A 13,573-nucleotide genomic window follows, 5' to 3' on the forward strand; every position below is an offset into this window, starting at 1 on the left:
TCACGCCTGTCGGTTGCGTTGGAATGTGCCGAAAAAGTGCTGATGTCCACGTCTTCTGCCATTTCTGTGGTAGTCAGATGATGTCCCGGATCAACACAGCCTTCACTTTGGAAATAATCTGGTCGTTTCAGCCTGTCGATCGTCGCTCGGAGTGCGGCGTGCTCTCAGCCGCTGTGGGCGGTCTTTAAACCGGCTGTAACACTCCTTAATCTGTGTGATCCCCATAAAATTGTCCCTGAAAGCCATCTGAATTTTCCGAATGGTGTCCACCTGGCTGTCTCTCACAGTTTCTGGAAAAATTTGATGCAGCAAAGCTCCAAATCGTTCAGACATTTTACTCGCAATAAAAATCCGACAAGGGGGGTGGACCACTGCTCACTCAAAGCGTGCTCACAGGCGAATGACGCAACCGACAGGTGTGAAAAAACTCACGCATGCGCACGAAGTATCAAGCTTGGCTGATGCAATCACACGTGATTCAAATCCATATGGTTTTTGCAAAAAATAAAAAGGTCGGATAGTTTTCTAACAGACCTTGTACATTTCTTTTATTTTTGCTTTAAAATTATTTTTGGGGACTTTTTCATACGCCCATTTGATTGAGTGGTGTCGCATTAAAAATCTACTGTCTTTAGCCTCCGGTGTTACCGTTGCGGGGTACGGATGCGGGACCCGCAAAGAATCCAAGTCATTAAAAAGATACAAACCTCTCTCAGTGGCCACAGAGCTCTGCGGCTGCGATTACCGAGACCGTGTGGCGCTGCGGATTTTTCCGCAAGAAGTCTGTCCTTGCGGGCGGCCGGCCGCTCCGCATCAAAACAGCGAGCGTAGTCTCTGGACTTGTTGCCAAGTTGGCCGCACCTCCATTCAGTAGACAGGGAGGTGGTGCCGGAGTTAGCCACAGCTCTGCACAGCAGACACGGGGCGGTGTGAGTGGCCCGCTGTGGCGTTTACCGAGCCCGCAGACTCGGTAAGCGCATCGGAGGCATTGAGAATAAGGCGTCGGGGAAGAACGTCGCCGGCTGTCGATGTCGCCGCTGATCTGAGCATGCAGAGCTGTATCTCGCATTCACTGCTGCTTACTTTTGGATGTTGAAACCAGGATGTGTATAACAGTAACATTACAAACAGATAAAATCAATTTCAATGCGGGATCGGACTGAAGGCGCGAGCGCTCCGTCTTCTCCCTCACGTCATGGCAATGTCCCGGATGTACAAACAGTTTTCACGGAGGGCCAAATTTTAGCTGCAAATTTGTCATTTTTAAATGAAGATTTCTCTGTTGAATTATAAATTTGGGCTTGCAGATTTACTTTACTGCATTCATAAGGGTCTTATAAATACATATCAGCTATTTCTTTCTGAGATCTGACCACATTTATTTCAATGCAGGTCTACTTTAAGGCTGCAGATAAGAATGACAGTAATATATATTTGAAAAGTTCTTGATCCAAAATTAAAAGTTAACAAGGAAACAGGTTATGGCTCCATAAGGAATATCAGCTGTCAAGTATGACTGCAGTTGACATGAAAATGGGACAGCCTACTTTATCTGTCATAACTGAAGAAAAGCACAATACTCCCATATATATATATATATATATATATATATATATATATATATATATATATATATATATATATATATATATATATATATATATATATATATATATAATTTTTTTTTTTTTTTGCTTAATTTTGTCTACCTTCTGGAAATAACATTTTACTGAGAATGTTTAACTTGGTAACTTGTCCAAATATTATGATGATAAATTCCCCAAGAAAACCTCAGCATTCCCTCCCGGCTGAAATTATTGCAAGGACTCATCACATGAACTCTGGGTAAATGATATTTGACAGTGTGATTTTCAGTCACGGATGTGCCACGAGATTCTAAGACCCCACTCACACTGGGGTTTGCAATCCATCTTAAACCAGATTCAATCTGGATTGCTTTCTAGCCAGATAGTGTTCAGACTTGTTTTTCAAATCTGGCTCATCCTACTAGGATGCATTCAGACTGGAGTTTGCAATCCGGCTTGAGCCACATCCTACAGAAGACTGGAAAGTTTGGGTTCTGTGCTATTTTGCACGAAAAATAAACTGGAAATGAATACCTAACAATAAACAGATACATTTTGTCCCAGAGATTATTTTGACTCAAGCATAATTCCTTAACATCGCAATAAAATTCCAACATACCTGGTTTTCCACAGCTTGTTGTTGCACCAAAATTAAGGAAATGGTATCTAAATATTCTTTCACAAAGGCATGCCTCCTCCCCCTTTACAAAATCCTGGATCTGCACCTGGATACTCAGAGCAGTTTCGATGTAAAGGTACAAACAGCGGATTTTTAAGGTCATCCTACACACGCGTCCAAACTCAAGTTGTGCATGTGTGCGCACATGGGGTGCTGCCAATGAGGAATAACGAACAGCTTGATGAATTATTTAACTGCAGAGAGTCGACTCCTTCAAACAGGTAAACGTGAATTTGTGTGATATTTCAGAAAGGAATTAATTTATAACCTCACAAAAGTTAACTTTTTAAGCTCACATCATCAACCTGCAGTCGGTCGCTGGAGATGACAATTCTGCTGTGACGGTTTTCTGACACCGATATCGGAATTAGCGCATGCGTGTGTATGTGCGTTTCTGTGTGGTGACGCCACAGAAAAAAAATGTTTGTTGAACACTTTACTGAAAAACTGGCTCAATGGATTGGAATTCCATCTAATAAATATATATTGTTCCAACTAAATTAAATTAAATTATCTTGCATGGATGTGCTTTATTTGAGTTGGGGCTACATATATTTATTAGATGGAAATCCTGCACATAACTGAATCAAGTTCATGCTACGAGTCTTTTTTTTTTGAGTGAAGTTCAAATTCGGATCAACACACCTCTGAGAGGTGGGTTGAAATGAATCTGGTTTGAGTCAGATTTGCACCGTTCAGATTCAGAAAAAACCCTGTCTGGCTTAAGCAGGATATGGCTGTATCCTGCTTAAGCCGGATTGTAAACCTCAGTCTGAACGGGGTCTAAGTACCACACAGACAGAACCCAGTGTGGATATTATTACACACAACGTGATCATTGTCTTCATGTCATTCGTTTTTCATTAATAAATTATGCCTCTCCATGAAACTAAAGTGCCTGTGTTTGACATTATGCTTTTGGGAATCTGGTTCTCATTAAAATGAAAGATCAAATATTGAAACTGTTGTTTTTGTATTGAAAGAAAATAATGTATATATTCTATTAACTTTACATTTATCTTTTATACAAGTGGTGAAAAACCATAACACAAACGCACATCAGATTAATCTGCTACAGTAGCGTAATAGCAACAGTGAGGCAATAAATCACTGTCTGCAGAAGCTGGAGCGTGCACGTGTATCTGTGTGTGTAGTTTGGCTTTATGTGTGTATATGCATCTGTGTCTGTATGTGCCAATGAACACGTCTGTATAATTGCAGCATATGTGTAAAAAAACTGTCTTATGCAGCAGAACAACCATATGGTGCTGCAAAGTGGCCACTTACATCACAGGACCAGTTGGTGTGAGGAATAAACAAGCAAATGCCTCCATTTATCCAGCACCCATCACTGTTATTACCATAGACAAAAACGCAGCTCGCCTCTATGGCCTGAAGAAATAAACCCAGCACCATATGCTGAGTGACCCTGATGCACACCACCCACAGGTTTACATCTCAGGGACGTATTATAATAAAAACAATAGCCTGGACTGAAGCACTCTCAGAAATTAATGAATGAATTAAAGAGAAAAAACAGCCATTTGGTGTCTTTTATTGTTAAAGAAATAATAAATATATTCAAAAACCAAGAAAATTAAAATCGAACATATTTCCTATATATTATGTAAAAGCTAGTGAGAAATAAACACTTCTAAAACTAAAAATGCTGTTTTGGAACCTGATAACAACAACAAGAGCATGCGAGCTACGTGAAATAGGACATGTTTACGTTTTTAGTATTTTAGGAAAAAAATACGCTGTTTATTATGAACGGGCTTGCTATTTCTTGGCATCAATATTATGCATTTATGGAAAAATCCATCACCAAGGGGAAGGCTGCATGATAGGAATAACAATAAAAAAAATTAAAAATCAGCGTTATGGCAAGAGGGCGCAGCCAAAACAAGGGGGTGTGGCACCCCTTGGGAAGCCCAGTTTAGAAAAACTCCTGTATGCACACACGCATGCCGAAGGCAGTAAAAAGAAAGTAAAATATTTGTTATGGAATTCCCCCCAGATAAATATGTTGGTTTCATTAAAATCAGCTGTAATTTTAGCTGTAGTTTCTAAAATAAACCGATATTAGAATGCTTAGATTTCAGTAGAAACTAAATTTTGTGATTTTAGTGAAATTTGGGTGGTCCTATAGCTTTAAATCAAGGGGTTTAACAAAAATATTGCATAAACCATTTAGGGATTAGTCATTTTTATGCACAACTCTCCACATTACAAATCATCACTTTTTTTAAAAATCAGGGGATAGATGCGTGAACATTTCCAAGTCAATGAATATGTCTTTAACTTAATTTACATCAGTCAATAAGAAATACAAATGCTGTGGTAAATCTGTCTACAGAAGGTAGTTCTCAAAAACTCAGCAACAGGAAGGAGACTAGTGAAGGAAGCCACCAAGAAGACATCCATGATAACTTTGAAGACGTTTAAGGCTTTTTATGCTGACCACACCAATGAAAATCGTTAATAACATGATCCACAGAGGGAAAAAAAAATCCAGCATAGAGCGTATAAAAAGCACTCTAAGTAAAGATCAATATCTGCAATGGAAAGAGCCATAAAAAAGAGGAAACTCGGAGGGGAGCCGGTTACACCCCGACACAGATGTGCAGGTCATCCCTGCATTTGTTTTCATTTTGAGGAATTACGTACATGTAAGGGAAAAAAGATAAATCCTTGATGTTCCATAACAAGGGAGGAGCTGATGATTATGAGCAGCATTTCAGCTTCTTCAAACACATTTTTCTTGTTTTCAGTGCTGCTGTCTCTTCTCACCAGCTTCCACAGACATTTTCCATGATCCACCTCTTTTGTGTTAGTCTGCTGTCAGCACAAGCAAACTCGAAATGGTCACAAACATTTTAATGTTTCTGTCCTCTGACACATGAGGAAATTTGAGATTCACTTCTGTTTTTAGTTACAGACGCTCAGCACAACAGCACGTCTGAGACCATGAAGTTTATTCTAGAACAGAATAAATGTTTCAACTTCAAGTTCTCACAAACAGCGCTGCCTGACCGATGAATGTAAAATGAACTCACTTCCTAAACTTCCGACTACACACAATGGTAATGGGCAGGACAGACAGCAAAGTCCTCACAACAACTACAGAGTAGACTACAAGACAAAATTCTTATTTTTCTAAGGAAACTTTACTGTACATTAAAGGGGAACTCAAGAATGTTCCAACCTGACCTCTATTTTTAGATGTTTTGGGGTTCTTCTTTTCACTTGGGACAAAAATGATTTGAATCAGTCTTGTATTGGTTTAGAATGCAAACACCATCACCTGCTAAACAACTTTGCCATGTAATTGTAAAGGGCAATCTAAAAACATACAGTAGATCACTTCTTGTTATTACTGAATAGGGGAAAATGTGTTTGGAAGCATGTGTGAATACTCATTGCACTAAATGTTAAGAAAGTTTTTAAAATGACAAACAATATACAGGTAGCCTCTTGTCATAGCCTCCTTTTTGTCAATGAGAGGCTTGTTCCTGGGTCCTTGACCTTTGAGATCAGGAGGCGAAGCACTTATGGAGTCATGAGATTGTTGGACAGAGGTCTCTGACAGTTGTCAAATCCAGCTTCAGAAAGTAAAAGTCCAGCCACATATTTGTTCCACCTTCCCAATAAACCAGCTGATTGTAATTAGTTCAGCTCTTCGGGCAGGTGGATGTCCAAATTATTGAGATCACCTGTTTTAGGTGCACAGGTAGAAGCAACACATGGGAGGGTTTTTACTTTCTGAACCCGGATTTGACACCTCTGGTCTCTGGCGATGCCAGTATCTTTGCAAAAGAATGAATGTCCATGTCTTTAGGGTCCTGGTGCTTCCTATCTTAATGTATGGTTGTGAGAATTGGGATGGTAACCAGTGAGTTGACGTGACAACTAGATGTCTTTGGTACTAGGTGTCTTGGGAGGATCCTTAGGTATCACTGGAATGACTTTGTGTCAAATGAGAAGTTCAGATAAGGAGTATCTCTTGCATGGTGAAGGTACACCAGGTACATAATTTTGAACATGTGATGTGCTTCTCTGTGCATGACCTCAGTGCTGAGGACCCGACAGCTGGAGAAGGTCAAAAGAACACCCACACTTCACCTGGCTGCAGTAGATAGATAGTTACTTTTGAGAGGTGGGGATGGACTGTTTGTGTGCCTGGATTGTTGTCATCCAGGACCCAAGGCAGTTCGGTGGTGTGGTGCAACGCGCGCCACCAGGTTGTGCTCCCACACCTGACTTGGCTGGACTCATTCCTGCTGACAAACCCCTCATCAGCAAATAACTTGTAGTGACCCAGTGGACACTGGCACCACAGAACTAATAATAAAAAAGTCATTTATTTTATGCCAATTATTTAACCGTTTAGTTTTTAAAATATCAGGAAAAAAAAAAATCAAAAATAAATACAGCACCAGCCAAACATTTGGACACGTGTTCCCATTAACTGAATGGGAAAGTGTGTCCAAATGGTAATATGAATAAATACAAATTCTGGAAACCCAAATAAATGTCCTCAAATTACTATTTTGGCTAACATTCAGTTGCCTTTGAACTCCAGTCACAACCAATTTCTCTCAGATTCAGCCAATTTGTGCCCAGTTTAAAATAGGTTCCAACCAAGTGAAAACCAGTTTAACTGCTGATGATATTTGTTTTAAAAACACTTAAAGCTTTAAAGCACTTTAAAGCAGTGAGTCAAGTATACACAACACATTAAAACCAGGTATAACTCGTTCCAGGCTATATGGGAGGACATTGTCATTATCTGTTGTTACACATGCTGATTTCTCAGGTGCAAGAGGTGTTTCTCCAAAGTACAAAGAACCTGTTAATAAATGAGAGACAGAAATGTTTTCAAATAACGCAAGGGATACACGTTTTCCTGATTTGACCAAACAGGTGGCGCGTTCTACACAAATACACAATTTTTTCCTCATAATATTGTCTGTGTTTTTCTCTTGCTAACCAGCTACTGACTGTACAGGTCAGAAGCCCCCACCTTCTTTTGGGTAAAGGTCAACTTTTGAAGACATATTTTAAAGACAAGATTGCATGTAGTAGTAATCGTAAAAATAATAATAATAATAATAATAATAATAACAGATATATTTTAACAACTAAAACACAGCCAACCAGTGTTCCATCAATGTCATTCATTCAGTGTTCAAGTTTTACTATTACAATGCTGCCCCAAGTGGAACTGATAACAGCCATATTTTTTTTACTTAATTTTGCTAAATAAATAAATAGACCCAGGACCAAATTTTATTGAAGATAGATTTTTCTTAATGCACTGCAGGGCTGTTAATTTGACAAGTACATGCAATAGCTTAAATGTGCTTACAGTGTGCCTTGTACAAGTAGAATATCTACAAAAATACAAGTATCAGATCAGGACTCGGTATCAACAGATACGCGTTATTAAATAATTCTGAATGATATCAGGAGAAAATAAATAAATAAATAAATACAACTTGATTGGGACACCCGTTGAGTCATATCTTTTTGAGAGATCCTGCTCACAGCCAGAAACCTGAACCGATAAATAAACAAACAAAATACAAGGTAGAAAACATTACCTCTTTAGCAGATGTAGCCAAATTTAAACTGAACAAATCCTTCCATTTTCAAAGCAGGGAACAAGACAGGGTTAGCCTTAAATGCACTAAATTATTAACAGAGTATCAAAATAGCTGAGTATTTTCTGTCAGTCGACAACACAATTGACTGTTTTAGCGCCACTGCACATTCACACAGCACAGTGGAATTCATTAACGAGGGAACTCCTGAAAGTTATTAAAAACAAATGAGAATGCATTTCCCATTCCACAATAAAGAATACTGTTTTCACTGTATTTGGACTTATGCTGAGCATCTGACAAGCTACATAACATAATATCACGCTGACTAATCAGATTGATGCTATGCCTTTTTGAATGTGTACGAGTGGACTTAGTAAAACTGAGTCTTTGGATTAGCCTCCGTATCTGTGTGAGCTGATATGTCCCCCGGCTGCCATGTGGACTTTCATCTCTAAGAATAAAGCAACCATCCTGTGGCATCAACACAGATTTTAAAAATGGAATTTCCCGGTAAGCCAACCAGTCTGCTGGCAGCTACATTAGCAAAGACAGCAAGAAGGGGGGAGAGGGGAAAAAAATCGACTGAAAGAGGAGAGGAATGAAAGGAAAGGAGCTAAAGTGGATCGGCTGTTACTGTCTGCGCATTCTGTGGCTCAAACCCAAAAAGTTTGAATTCTTACAGCTGAAGGAGGAGGAGAATAACAAAGCTCAGAGATGTGCAGCCGAAAGCAGTCCAGCTCTCAAAGAAGCCTTCAGTCCTTTCATGAGTTAACGGACCATTGTTCTAAACCCAGACCGCAAATGCTTCTAGTCTTAAAATGTAGCTCTAATAGCATTAAGATGAGTAAATGCAGTGAGTATGTTGCTACACATGATCTCTATCTGTATAGGAGGGCTACAAATAATGACTACTTTCATAAGTAATTACCAGAAGTCATACAACCAACTGTTCTTGCCTTATAAATGGCCAGCCAATTTTTACAGGAAGGCATAAGTAAAAGTCATGAAGAAACCGATACCAAATTTTGTGATTCTTTGATTTGAATATGGTGACAGAGCAGGGCTACCCAATATGGGGCCCAACGCCAATGTTTGACCCACACTCCCTTTGTTTTAAATTGATATGAAGAAGTACGTTGTACACAGGCCCGGTCCCCATTGGTGCATGTGTTCATCCCAGAATTCTGTAGCGAGGAGAGGATGAAAGTCTAATACTTCCCCTGGACAGGATGCCAGTCCAAAGCAGGTGACTTCCCCAGCCAAAGCAAGTACCCATTTAAAGCTGAGTGGATTGAGACAATAAAGACCAACCAAGAACACAGACAGGTACATCCCAGATAACCTGGAAAGTACTAACAATGTTGCTCAGTGGTCATGGTTTAGTTGTACCAGAAAAAAAAACTTTGTATCTATTTTCTGGCAACTTTGTCCTACAACATTCAATAGTTAGGGTCTTGTAATGTTTGTGTATAATGTAATTAAAGAATATTGTGCAAATCTATCAATAGTGTACTTCAGCACAATTATACCATGTACACTGTAACTATAGTTGATCGTAGTGTTTGATCATCATGATTATTTATTTATTTGTTTTTTGATTTTTGTCACATTTATTCACTTTGTCTGCTTTTTTGTTTGGGGGAGTGGGAGGATTCAAATAGGGTTATAATGACATTAAAGCATTTGTCACAGTATTTTAGCCATATTCTTGGTCTGTAACATTCAACATTCGTAACGCCCCAACAACACTCTGGAAAGTCTACAAATAAATGTTCTTACAACAGTTTGATCTGTCACTGTCACTTTGATGCAATGTTTAGGCAATGTTTGAATGTTAGCTGGGGTGATTGGGAATGGAACCCAGGTCTAAATACCTGCTCTGCTTCTCTCAACCTGCCTGGTGTTAAATTTTCAAGAAAAAAAGCAGGTGCCCATCCACCCTGAGATCTGCCAATGTGGGTAGTCTCAAAAAAGTGTGTTAAATTATTGTACATTAAATGCAATCAAGGTAAGAGTTTTAAATAATTGTTTTACTTATATGGAGTCATATCACCCGGCTGGGCGATATTATGACCTTTTTGTGATGTCATCCAGGCACAATATTTTCCCCCATAGCTAACACTAATTTTCTTGACATATTGTCATTTTCAAAGCCATCCATTTTCTATACCCGCTTACTCCATTTAAGGAATACAGGAGGGCTGGAGCCTATCCCAGCAGTCTTAAGGTATGAGGTGGGGTACACCCTGGACAGTAAGGCAGTCTGTGGCAGGGCCACATATAGACAAACAAACACATTCACACCTGCTCGCACATCTACAGCCAATTTTAAAGTTTCCAATCCAGCTAACCTGCATGTCTTTGGATGTGGGAGTAAGCCGGAGCACCCAGAGGGAACCCACGCAAACACAGGAAGAACATGCAAACTCCACACAGAAAGCGCGGGAAGCCGAGAGTGCAGGTTTTCTGTGCAACCACCCACTCCAGCAGGTGATTTCACTGATTAACATCACTTTAAGCAGGTGAAATCAGTTAATCAGTTAATGTGTTTGAGACCCCTGCCCTACGGTATGAACAGGTTATGAGAATTCTTGACAGGCAGAGCGGAGGCGGCCGCTGCCACCCTTCCCCCTGGCATGCACCTCTGTCTGTTTACAAACAGGCAGCTAATGTTAGCTAGCTCTGCATCATGGCTGAAGCAGGCCAAGCCTGCAATGAATTTTTCCCTCTAAAAAGACCAAGTTGGCTTTTTCATTTTATTTTCTGCGGAATAGCCCTTCAAGCCAAAAACAGTGGCAACAAAGCACCGTAGCTATGGCCTGTGTCGGACTTGGAGCGATTCAAGATACCCGCAAAGGATTACATGGAAAGAGTAAACTTTATCCCATCTTTGAAACTACTGAGAAGTACAAGCGGTGGACTTGAGTCGTTCTTGTGGTCGACCAAATTTCTCCCACAAACATGTCAAGAAGGACAAATACATCTATTCCAAGCACTTTGTTGGTGATAAGGTTCAGAGTTCTGGACCTTATTCCAGCCATGTTTCTCTCAGAACAGGTAAGTCATGTTTCCCATGGGGCAGATGCTACATGTCTAAAAGAGTGACTATTATTTTGGTATTTTCTCTAAAGTTATCAGTGGTTTTGTGCTTGTAGCAGTAGACATCATGTCAATTAATGCGCCTGAATCACGCACGCTTCATATGCAAATAGCCATAATGTTGTTAAAGCGTAAAATCGCAGTATTTTTGCCCACGGTTATCATACCGTCCAAATCTCATACCAGCCCATGCCTAGTGGTGCCATTTTTAAAGCCAATTAACACAAATTCAGTTATTTAAAAGAATGCTCAAGTCACTCTTTAATAAATTTAATGCATGTTTCTTCAGCCTGCTCACAAAAGTTGGTGGTCTTATGTGATGATGACAGCAAAAATAAATAAATAAATAAATCAAAGTCCACACAAAGGCAGCGGATGTAGGCCAGCTCCATCTGCTGCATGAAAACAAAGAGCAGAGGTGCACCAGCTCCAGCACTGACAAACACACTCAAACTGCCAAACAGCCACATGCACATAGTGTAATTCTGATTTAGTCTGCAGACGTCATAAAGAAGAGTCACAGCAGAAGATATTACAGATCAACACAAAACCTTCAACGAGACCGAGCTCACCGAAGCGCATCCTGCTCGGACAGCTTCCATGTGGCCACGAAAGGATGCAACAAACAAACAGAAGAAAAGAAAAAAAAAAAAAAACAGGCTGGAAAAAATAAGAGGGGAAAGTGATAAATAAACAGCGAACATCGGCGCTTTTTTTAACGGAGGAGACAAAGGCGGAGCTGCTGACAATGTGCATCCACCCAGTGTGTAATAACCCAAAAAATACTGAGCTATTCACTCACCACTTTACGTGCTGCGTCAATATAAATCCACATTTAACTCCAGTCAAAGCCACGAAGCTAAATAAAGAAATAAACAAATCAAAACTGCCGTGTCACCTCCGGCAACGTTTTAGCATCAATAGACGGGCGGCTGAAAACTGACTCCAGACGAAATTATACTCACTCCAAGTGAGCGTGAAAGACAAAGCGCAAAGAGAAGGCCCATGTTTAGTGAGAAAAATGTGTTTCTGTGTGCTCACTCACCCGTTTGTCTGTCTGCCGGTGAGGGTGTTTGTGTGGAGCTCAGCCCCGCCGTTCCGCACTCCGGCCTCCTGCTGCTGCCTGGAAAATAGCGGAGAGGTTTCACATCCTGAAAGGAGCGTCAAAGACGCCGAGGTTCACACGAACCGCATCCGGTTAAGGCTTTCAAAATAAAAAAATATAAAGCGCGGTTACAATTTGGTGTTTAAAAAAACAACAACAAACAAACAAACAAGAAGACACATTTCCCTTCTGTGTTATTTATTCATCATTAATTTTCTCCTGCTTCTCCAGGTCTGGCTCACGGTGGCTATAAACCAAGCACCCACACTTCCTTTTCTTTAGCCAACTCCTCCAACTCTTCCTGTGGGATCCTGAGCTGTTCCCAAGTTTTCTGGGAAATATAATCCCCCCAGTGTATGCTGGGTATTTTCAGGGGCCTCCTCCTAGTTGGACATGCCTGGAAGACCTCACTAGGGAGATGACTAGAGGGCATCCCCACCAGATGACCGAACCACATCAGCTGGCTCCTTTCAGTGTGAAGAAGCGGTGGCTCTATTCTGATTTCCTCCCAGATATCCAAGATTCTCACCCTGACTATACACTCTGTCATCCAATGGAGGAATCTCATTTCTGCTGCTTGTATCCACAAACTTGTTCTTTCGGTCATTTCCCAAAATGGACAGTCTGGTATAAAAGAGAAGAAGAAGAAGGAAAGACCATTGAATGCTTCAGTTTCTGACAAAGTGTTCCATTACTATCTTACAGAACCTTGTATCCTGCAAATAATCTGGCACCAAAATTATCAAAGGAAGTTATGAATAGAATATGTATTTCAAGGAAAAGTCAATGCCATCATCTTGCACATCTTCAATTCAGACAACAAATAATGAGGAGCAACTGATTAAAACCTAGTGAACTTTGATGTGTCAGATCAACTGAAAAAGCAACTTTATTTATCCCAGTGCAGTAATATCCCAGACATGTCTGCCACCTTAGGGGAGTTTAGAATTTAAGATAGTGATGGCAGAGACAAACATGAGTCACCAAATGCATAACAGAATGGGAACCTAAAATCACAGTGAAAACTGTCACCCTGAGTGTGACAGGTATCTTGCCAAAAGATGAAAAAGTGAGACTATCATGAGAAATGGCCACCATGAACAGGGACTGGCGGGCAAGGCCATTAACTATATTTATGCCAAATTTGACTGCAAAAAAGCACAAATTTCGATCAGCAAAGTTTTTTTTGTGATTTTAGTGTTTGACCTTCCTGTGATCTTGACCTTTGACCTTTACCCTTTTGTGTACTGAAAGGTATCTCCATAGTACTGCTACATGTGAACTTACAAGAATCTGCAATGATGATTTGCACTCTTTTTCACACCCTTAAAAAGTGTAAATATTGCAGGTTTTTCATCATGACATCAACAAATGACATCATAACTTAAATTGTTTGATATATTCTGGACCCTGTCATCATGCCCTTTAATTTGGTGTATTACATGACATGCTTTCCTGAAATATTTCATTTGACATACTTTAAAGTCATCTTTGA

General features: G+C 40.1%; 1 protein-coding gene across 1 annotated transcript in view; it reads right to left on the reverse strand.

Moving 5' to 3' along the window:
* LOC117523241 (centrosomal protein of 170 kDa-like) overlaps window positions 1-12,122 on the reverse strand; it is a 118,097-nt gene extending 105,975 nt beyond the window's left edge. The window contains 1 exon segment of the mRNA XM_034184702.1: window positions 12,019-12,122. The gene's annotated coding sequence lies outside the window, so the exon portion shown is untranslated.
* Between the last annotated feature and the right edge of the window lie 1,451 nt (window positions 12,123-13,573).

Source organism: Thalassophryne amazonica, chromosome 13 (assembly GCF_902500255.1).
Source record: "Thalassophryne amazonica chromosome 13, fThaAma1.1, whole genome shotgun sequence".
In the NCBI taxonomy this organism is placed as follows: domain Eukaryota; kingdom Metazoa; phylum Chordata; class Actinopteri; order Batrachoidiformes; family Batrachoididae; genus Thalassophryne; species Thalassophryne amazonica.